General features: G+C 45.6%; 1 long non-coding RNA gene across 1 annotated transcript; it reads right to left on the reverse strand.

Annotated features, from left to right (window-relative positions):
- Positions 1 to 5043: 5043 nt before the first annotated feature.
- On the reverse strand, positions 5044 to 6043 carry LOC138249140 (uncharacterized). Its single transcript, XR_011194744.1, has 2 exons — positions 5820 to 6043; positions 5044 to 5146 (listed from the first exon to the last, which is right to left on the reverse strand). It is a non-coding gene; the product is annotated as an uncharacterized lncRNA (long non-coding RNA).
- Between the last annotated feature and the right edge of the window lie 2216 nt (positions 6044 to 8259).

Consider the following 8259-nt stretch of genomic DNA (forward strand, 5'->3'; position numbering starts at 1 on the left):
GGCAGGGCTGCAGGATGTCCTCTGGCCAACTTGCCTCCTCCAGTGGCAGTGGGGTCTGTTATGGACTGTATGGACTGTGGCTTTGCTCTCCCCAGGATGGCCCAGTGGGCAGGCCACCCACTGTATGGACTGTTTGGACTGTGGCTTTGCTCTCCCCAGGATGGCCCAGTGGGCAGGCCACCCACTGTATGGACTGTATGGACTGTGGCTTTGCTCTCCCCAGTATGGCCCAGTGGGCAGGCCACCCACTGTATGGACTGTATGGACTGTGGCTTTGCTCTCCCCAGGATGGCCCAGTGGGCAGGCCACCCACTGTATGGACTGTTTGGACTGTGGCTTTGCTCTCCCCAGGATGGCCCAGTGGGCAGGCCACCCACTGTATGGACTGTATGGACTGTGGCTTTGCTCTCCCCAGGATGGCCCAGTGGGCAGGCCACCCACTGTATGGACTGTATGGACTGTGGCTTTGCTCTCCCCAGGATGGCCCAGTGGGCAGGCCACCCACTGTATGGACTGTATGGACTGTGGCTTTGCTCTCCCCAGGATGGCCCAGTGGGCAGGCCACCCACTGTATGGACTGTATGGACTGTGGCTTTGCTCTCCCCAGGATGGCCCAGTGGTCATGGAGTCCCCTCGTGGATCTGGCGTCGTGTACTCAAGTGGCTGAGGTGCCCCCCCTTCCCTTCCCCCTGAGGTGCCTGTCCTATTTTCTTTCTGATGCCCCTGCAGTGTTCTCTCCGTGGAGTTCTTGTCGTGGGACTGGGCCTTGCCCCTTTGCACAGGACCCCTGTGATCCACGGACAGTGGTTGGACTACATTTAGTAGCTGTATATATTTTGTACATAGTTTATTTATTTTTGGGGATTAATGGCGTACATATTTCAATATATCTGCCCGTTTATGATCTCTTCTTTTGGTCTTTGCATTATTTCGGAGGGGGGTGGTTTGTGGGTTGTGACAGTGATCTGTGGGAATGCATTGATGTGTGTGTTGTAGTGGGTGTGGGTGGGTGGGTGTGTGCCGGTAATCTTTTCCCTCCCCTGTGTCGTAGGTGCAGTACTCACCGATGTCTTCCGCGCCGCCGGGCGTGCTCCTGGTATATGAGGAGGAATAGGAGTGCGGGGATGACCTGTAACTCTGGCTCCATACTGCCGGAATCTCGCGTGGAGTGCGTAGAGGTGAGCGTTTTCCCGTTCGTAGTCTGTTTCCGCCGTGTTCTTATCGGCGGTGCTCCCGCCCCGGAAAAGGTGGCAGATTGGTGGGTCGTAATAGGGTGGGCGGTACTTTGTCTGCCGCCTGGCTGTTGGCGGGAACCGCCGCGCTGTTTGTTTGTACCGCTGTGGCGGTCGGAGTGTTAAGTTGGCGGGCTGTGTTGGCGGTTCCCGCCAGGGTCAGAATTGCATATTTTAGACCGCCGGCCTGTTGGCGGCTTGGCCGCCGCTTTATCACCGACCGCCAGGGTCAGAATGAGGGCCATAGTTCTCAAAGTTATAACAACTCTATAATGTCTTAACCAAAACCTGCCTGCAGTTCTCCCATTCCAAAGAATGTCAATGATTTTGTAATTTTCTATGATTAACTTGTTATTCTTTTCACTTGATTCTTTTGTGTTTCTTTCCATGGTAATTATCTACTTTTTTGGTTTAAATAGATTTTGTTTTGTTCACATAAGAGGTGAGATGTGTAACAATGTAGTTACTCTTGGATGCACAGTCTTGCTCGTCCATACACGTTTGTGCATCCAAGCTTGTGCACCTTTCCCTAACATACTTTTTAGAGTGTGTTTCCTAATGTAGTGTCAGTTGATGTACTTAGATCTGGCTGCCACTCTACATGACTTTTGGTCTCTGAAAATAAAGTGATTTCTAAGTTAGGTGTATGCTGAATCTTACTACATGCTATTTACAACAAAATTATAGTTGCTACTCATTTATTTATCTTAAACAGCTAACGACCATTGACAAAGCCTGTAGTCCTGGCTGATTTTAGGTGTATGTCAGTTGAGAGGTTACACATCTGGGTGCAGTAACAGAAATCTCAGTGATGCACCAAAATACCAGGCAAGTGGCACACTATGAAACCCACAGAAATGTGTCTTTAAGCCACGCCCTTAATTACATAGGCCACTCCTCCTACTGGAACTAACCACTTTTTATCAGACTTTAAGCACTGGTAATGCCCCATGTAAATAGGGGTTGGATGTGATAACAGTCTTCATATCTGCAGTGCTAGCTTTACACCTATTTACAGACTCTAGGAAGTACCCCAATAATTACATGTTAGTAAAGCTATAGGGCAGACCAGCAGACCATAAGCTCTATGGAAGCCCTGAAAAACACCTCAAAAGTGTGAGTTCTCCTACTAAGAATTATGGGTGAACCTGTCATTAGTGCTGCATGTGCTGTGGCATCTGGGCCCTCTGCATCCTAAGTATTGCTTACTTTTGTTTTACTACTTAGCCGGGAAGGCAAAGTTGCTAGGCATAAACGTTGTATCTAACTCTTTGTACTAGTGTAGGGGAATAGTGTTGTGGAATGTTGTGTATGCTGTGTGATCTATGGAACAGAGGAAAACATTCCACCACTTGTTAGTTAGAGTGGCTCCCCTCAGAGTAACAGTGGTGGCTTTGATACACAGATTCAGGAAATAATAACATTTTCCACTTATCTGTGGTCTATGGTTCACTACATAAGTGGTGGCGAGCTGAAGTCACCGCACAGTGAATTCAAGTGTGAAGGTTGTGAAGATTAATATCCTTGAAAGACATCTCGGCTGCATTCTCTTCAGGTGCACAAGTAGACACTGCTCTGAGGAAACGGACAGCAAGGTGAGGGGCTTGTTCACAGATATTCGGGGGGAGGAGTCAGGGAGATGGCATATGTCCTTGTCGTATTGTTTTTGGGGGGGATTCAAGACCGCGCTGAGCATGGGCATGCTTTATAAGGACTATTACCCTTAGAAACTGGACAAACCGCATAAAACTAACAAGTGCCATTTAGAATCAGTGCATCCTGAGCACTGCAACCAACACTCTAAGCAAATGCTATTGCTGCTTTCCGGACACCAATTTCAGCACATGAAATTTGAATTCAACAAGCCCCACCACCTTTACAAGTAGCACCAACAGTTATGTTTGGAGACTTTTTTTTTAAACAGCCCCACAGCTGTTGTGGAAGCAATGGTTGCCTGCATAGGCCATTTTGGAGTGGTTTGACTTCATAATATATATATTACGTATAAGATGGAACAGTAACTTTTGATAACTACACATCATTTTTGAAATCTTCATCTCAATATTTCATGTGAAGTGATTTGTGCAGCTAGTGATTGTGGCAGGTTATTGCAGGTTATTGCACAATGGTGGCATGCACACCAAATGCAGCACAAATTCTGCCATAAACTATCCAAGGGACAATGGTGCCACGCATACCTACCACAGCTCAAAGCATGTCGCAAACATCCAAATACCATTATTGTTTGTTCCTCTTGTTAATACTTTTCTTGTTTCATTCTTTGCTTCTGGCATTGGTTTTATGTATTAATATTTATATTATAACATAATGCAATCTGTAACCCCCCCACCACCACCATTTGTGCATGTAGCAGGAAACCCTCCCATTGCCTAGGAGCAATAGGTGATAATCCCATTTCAGACCAGAGAGAAAAAGGTTTTTTGTTACAGTCGTTGGGGTTTGAGGGTAAGGAAGTATTTAAACATAGATCTATTGGAAGGGGAGTAATTGGATGGGTACCAGGAAGTAGTAAAAGATTAGAAAAGAGGTTTGACATTCAACCTAGTATAGTAGTCTAGAGACACATTTTTTTTAAAAAAAGAACACAAATACAGGGAGAAAACGTTGATAATTTAATTAGTACTTTGTGCAAACTGAGTGCACAATGTCAATTTGGAGAGTTTAAAGACTAGTTCATAAGGGACCAGTGTATCAGTAACTGTATAGACAAACACATACAACAGATATTGCTTACGATGGGTAATCCATTGTTGGAAGAGGTCATCAGAGTTTTGAAAAATATAAAGTGGCCCAGTTATCTTTAAATGAATTGAACAAACATACCACATTGAAGAACGAGATTAATGCTGTCCAGAGTGTGTCACAAGTAAAGAAATATGTGTGGGTTAATGACAAGAGTTTCTTTCTGCAGAAAATAGTTAGTTTTAGCTGTGCCAACCATCCTCATGGTAAAGGAAGAAGGGGTTGTCCTGCTAAAAAATTTAATGTGCTGCAGATGTATGAAGGGTTGGTATTTTGTAAAAGTTTGTCAGGCCACTCAAAATAAAGAGACCAATGTGAACTGGGTTGTGGGGGAGAATATCCAGGACATGGAAGATCAACACATTAGCAATGACTTCCAAGATATGATTTTGGTGATATCAGATGATTTGATAGTCAAGGGTGAGCCATGCCCATGTATTGACCCCTGCATAGACGTACAAGTTTGTAATAGATGCTTGCAACTATTGGTAGATTCAGGTGCAAGCATTTCTATGATTACTTCAGAGCTGTTCCACGAGACCTGGCCAGATAGAAAATTATTTACTCCTAATAGAATGCTGGTATCTTGTGAAGGCAGGAGAGCGGAAATAGAAGGCTTCATTGAAGATGTGCTTGAATTTAAAGGCTGCAGAATTCAGGGGAAGATTTATGTGGCCATCAAAGGTCTCAATATTTTAGGATGGCTTCTTTTCCCTCAAATGAGAATATTTTAGGATGGTTTCATCAGTGTCTCTTTGGGATGGTGCAAAGGTCAGGTACAAGTGTGCAGGTCTTGGTAGTGAAGGATCAAACAGTTACCAATGATCGTGAAGAAGAATTTGCAAGTGTTTTTGCACCTATGTAAGGGAGAATTTTAGGATTCAAACAGGAGATCAAGGTCAAACATGGTGCCATTCCTATTAAGCACAAAATCAGATCACTACAATTCAGTCTCAGAGAGGATTTGGAAAAAGAGTTGTTCAACTTGCAGAGCAAAGGCATAATTGAGCTGTAACAGGATGGCGCAATGATGACAAATAGCCAGTGATCAGATGCTACGGTGATTTTTATTAGGTGTAAGAATTTTCAATTAGTTCTAGTTTTCGAGGTGTGGATGATGAATGTTCCTTCTGATATTCTTCTTGTCTTCTCTTTATAGGGTTCTCAGGAGGCGCATGTGGGGAAAAGAGAGAAACAGATAGAGGTAAGTGGACTGTCCTTTACTTGACTCTGCTTCCCCCCCCCCTTTCCTAGTATCGGTTCTGATTTCTTTCTGTTCCTCTGTTTCCTATACTTGCTGTCACCTCCTCTTTCTCTCTTTTTCCTTTTTTTTCTTATTTTCTTTTCAGATGTATCACAGGTTTTCTCTCTATAGGGCTTCCTGTTTTTCTTTGCCTCTCCACACTATTCACGTTCCTTTCTCTTTAAGGATCTGATCTAGTTGCCCTGTATATTTCTCTACACTCTCTTGCCTGTATGAACGCTTTTATTCTCCTCTTTGACGTCTTTGCCACCAGTTCTTGAAGGGAGGCCTTTACCCTGTCCCTGTTTCAGCCCTGTTCCAACCTGGTTCCAGCCCCCTCTCCTCCCTGGAGTCTGTATTGTCTTGTAATAAATTAAATATACCCTCCTGGTTTGTTTACACTACCAAACCTGGTCACAGGGTTCAAGAGAAATAATTTTTTTTTAAAAAAGCAAACTTTTTAAACAAAAGGAGGCACTAAGTAAGGAAATGTCTTCTCCCACCCCCTCCCTCAATACACTGGTTTATTTTCCCTTCCTCCCCCTGTTTCTCCCTCCCTCTTGCTTGTGAAGGCCACGCACCTGAAGGGGCTACGCTTTTCCGCAAGCGTGGCCAGAGCTTGGCTGGGTGCCTCCTGCGCCGCTGGTTTGGGTCGTCCAGTCATCGGTACTGTATTTGGCTGAGACGTCCGTGGGGAGAGGTCCACCGCCGTCCTCGTTGTCTTCGTCCTCCTTTCCGTCGCCACGGATCAGGGTTCTCCACTTCACCGCGCTCTTTCCAACATCCAACACTTCTCCTTTTTCAAGCCGGGTGACGGCGCAAAATGGCTCCCTTTGCCTCCCGTCACCCGGACGTGATTTGGGATTGGTTGGTACTCGTTGCACTTCTGGGTTGGAAGTGGTAATGATGTCAATTCCCTCGAGATATGGCGGGTCCGATTTCGGTAGCATCGTTCCCTCACAGACACTCCCCCTATGTAGTGGCTGATAGAGCCACACATCCACCGGACACCAGGATAGGTAATCACCATTGAGAAGGCGAGATCCTGGAGAATGAAGAACCTGGAAGGAGAAAGACTGAAGTGAGAGGAACTACCGGAGGACGTGTGCATTAGTGTCTTTATGTCAGGCCAGCCAGGTCAAAGGAGCATGGTCCGTGATTAATGTAAAAGGCCGCCCGGCCAAATAATAACGAAGGGACTCCAAAGCCCACTTGATAGCCAAACACTCCTTCTCAAGGGTGGGATAGTGGCGCTCTCTTGGTAGGAGCTTCCGACTGATGTACACAATGGGGTGTAGGAACCCATCCCCATCTGCCTGCGACAACACTGCCCCCAGTCCCACATCAGAGGCATCAGTTTGAACAAGAAAAGGTTTATTGAAGTCTGGACAACAGAGGACCGGTTCGGAGGTTAGGAGGGACTTGAGTAACTCAAAACTCTGCCTTTCTTGGGTAGAGAGGCTAGACAGGCGATTGGGTTTTGTTTTTCCCAGTAAATCAGTGAGAGGACCTGCGAGTGTGGAAAAGCGGGGAATAAACCTACGATAGTAGCCTACCATTCCTAGGAAGGCTCGGGTGTCTTTTTTTTTACGTGGGAGAGGTAGATGGGTAATGGCTTGGACCTTCTCTACTTGGGGTCGAACTCGTCCTTCCCCTATACCATAGCCCCGGTATTTGATGATAGTATGTCCCAATTTACATTTCTCGGGATTCGCAGTAAGATTTGCATTCCGTAATGCTTGAATCACTTGGTGTAAGTGGTCAAGATGCTCCTCCCAGGTAGCACTATAAACAACGATATCGTCCAGATATGCAGTGGCATATTTCTGGAAGGGCCTAAGGATCATTTCAATGAGACGTTGGAACGTAGCAGGGACACTGTGAAGACTAAAAGGTAAAACAGTAAACTGCTAAAGGCTCGAGGGAGTGGAAAATGCAGTCTTTTCCCTGTCTTCAACTCTAAGGGGAATTTGCCAATAGCCTTTGGTCAGATCCAGGGTGGACATATAGGTGGCTTATCCTAAACGTTCTAAGAGCTCATCAATTTGGGGCATTGGGTAGGAATCGAAGTGGGACAATGCGTTTACTTGCCTAAAATCAATGCAGAATCTGGTGCTCCCATCCGGTTCGGCACTAAGAATACTGGGGAACACCAGGGGCTGGAAGATGGCTCAATTATACCTGAGTCTAACATAGTCTTCACTTCTTGTTCCACTACCTGTCGCTTGGCTTCAGGTATCCTATATGGCTGTTGTCGAGCTACTCTGTCCCCAGTGGTACGAATAGGGTGTTGTATCAACGAGGTTCGGCCGGGTATTTTGGAGAACATGTCTAGGCTAGAAAGGACTAGGTGTTTGAATTGTTTCTGTTGGGTTTGGGATAAGGAGCTATTCATCTGAGGCATTGGTAGGTCACTCTGACTTGTACCCTGGATATGATACATGGGTATCTCCTGATCGTCGTCAGTTGTGGCATATAAGGACGTGTGAGGATCAGTATTTTCATACCATTTTTTTAGAAGGTTAATGTGATAGATTTGTTCTCTACCTGTCCCACTCAGGATCTCGTTCTTGTAGGTGGTTGGGTTAACTTGTTCTAAAACCGTATATGGACCTTGCCAACGTGCCAATAGTTTATTCTCACTAGTGGGTAACAATACCAGTACCTTATCTCCCACCCTTAGATTCCGAGGAGTACTGTGGATGTCGTAATACGCTTTTTACTTTGCCTGTGCTTCCCTCAAGGTTTTGTGGGCCTCTTCCCACAGGGAGTGTAGATTGTCTCTAAGATCTTTAGTATATGTTAGAAGGTCCTTTACCTCATCCTCAGACTCCTCCCACTGTTCAGCTAGCATTTCAAGTAGGGTACGAGGTTGTCTGCCGAACAATAATTCAAAGGGGCTCTGTCCGGTAGAAGACTGTATGTGGGTTCGCAATGCATGGAGGACTAAGGGTAATTTCCTTTCCAATCTCTTCCCGACTCATTGATGACTTTTCGTAACAAAGTCTTGATGGTCTTATT

The sequence above is a fragment of the Pleurodeles waltl genome, chromosome 8, assembly GCF_031143425.1.
Source record: "Pleurodeles waltl isolate 20211129_DDA chromosome 8, aPleWal1.hap1.20221129, whole genome shotgun sequence".
In the NCBI taxonomy this organism is placed as follows: domain Eukaryota; kingdom Metazoa; phylum Chordata; class Amphibia; order Caudata; family Salamandridae; genus Pleurodeles; species Pleurodeles waltl.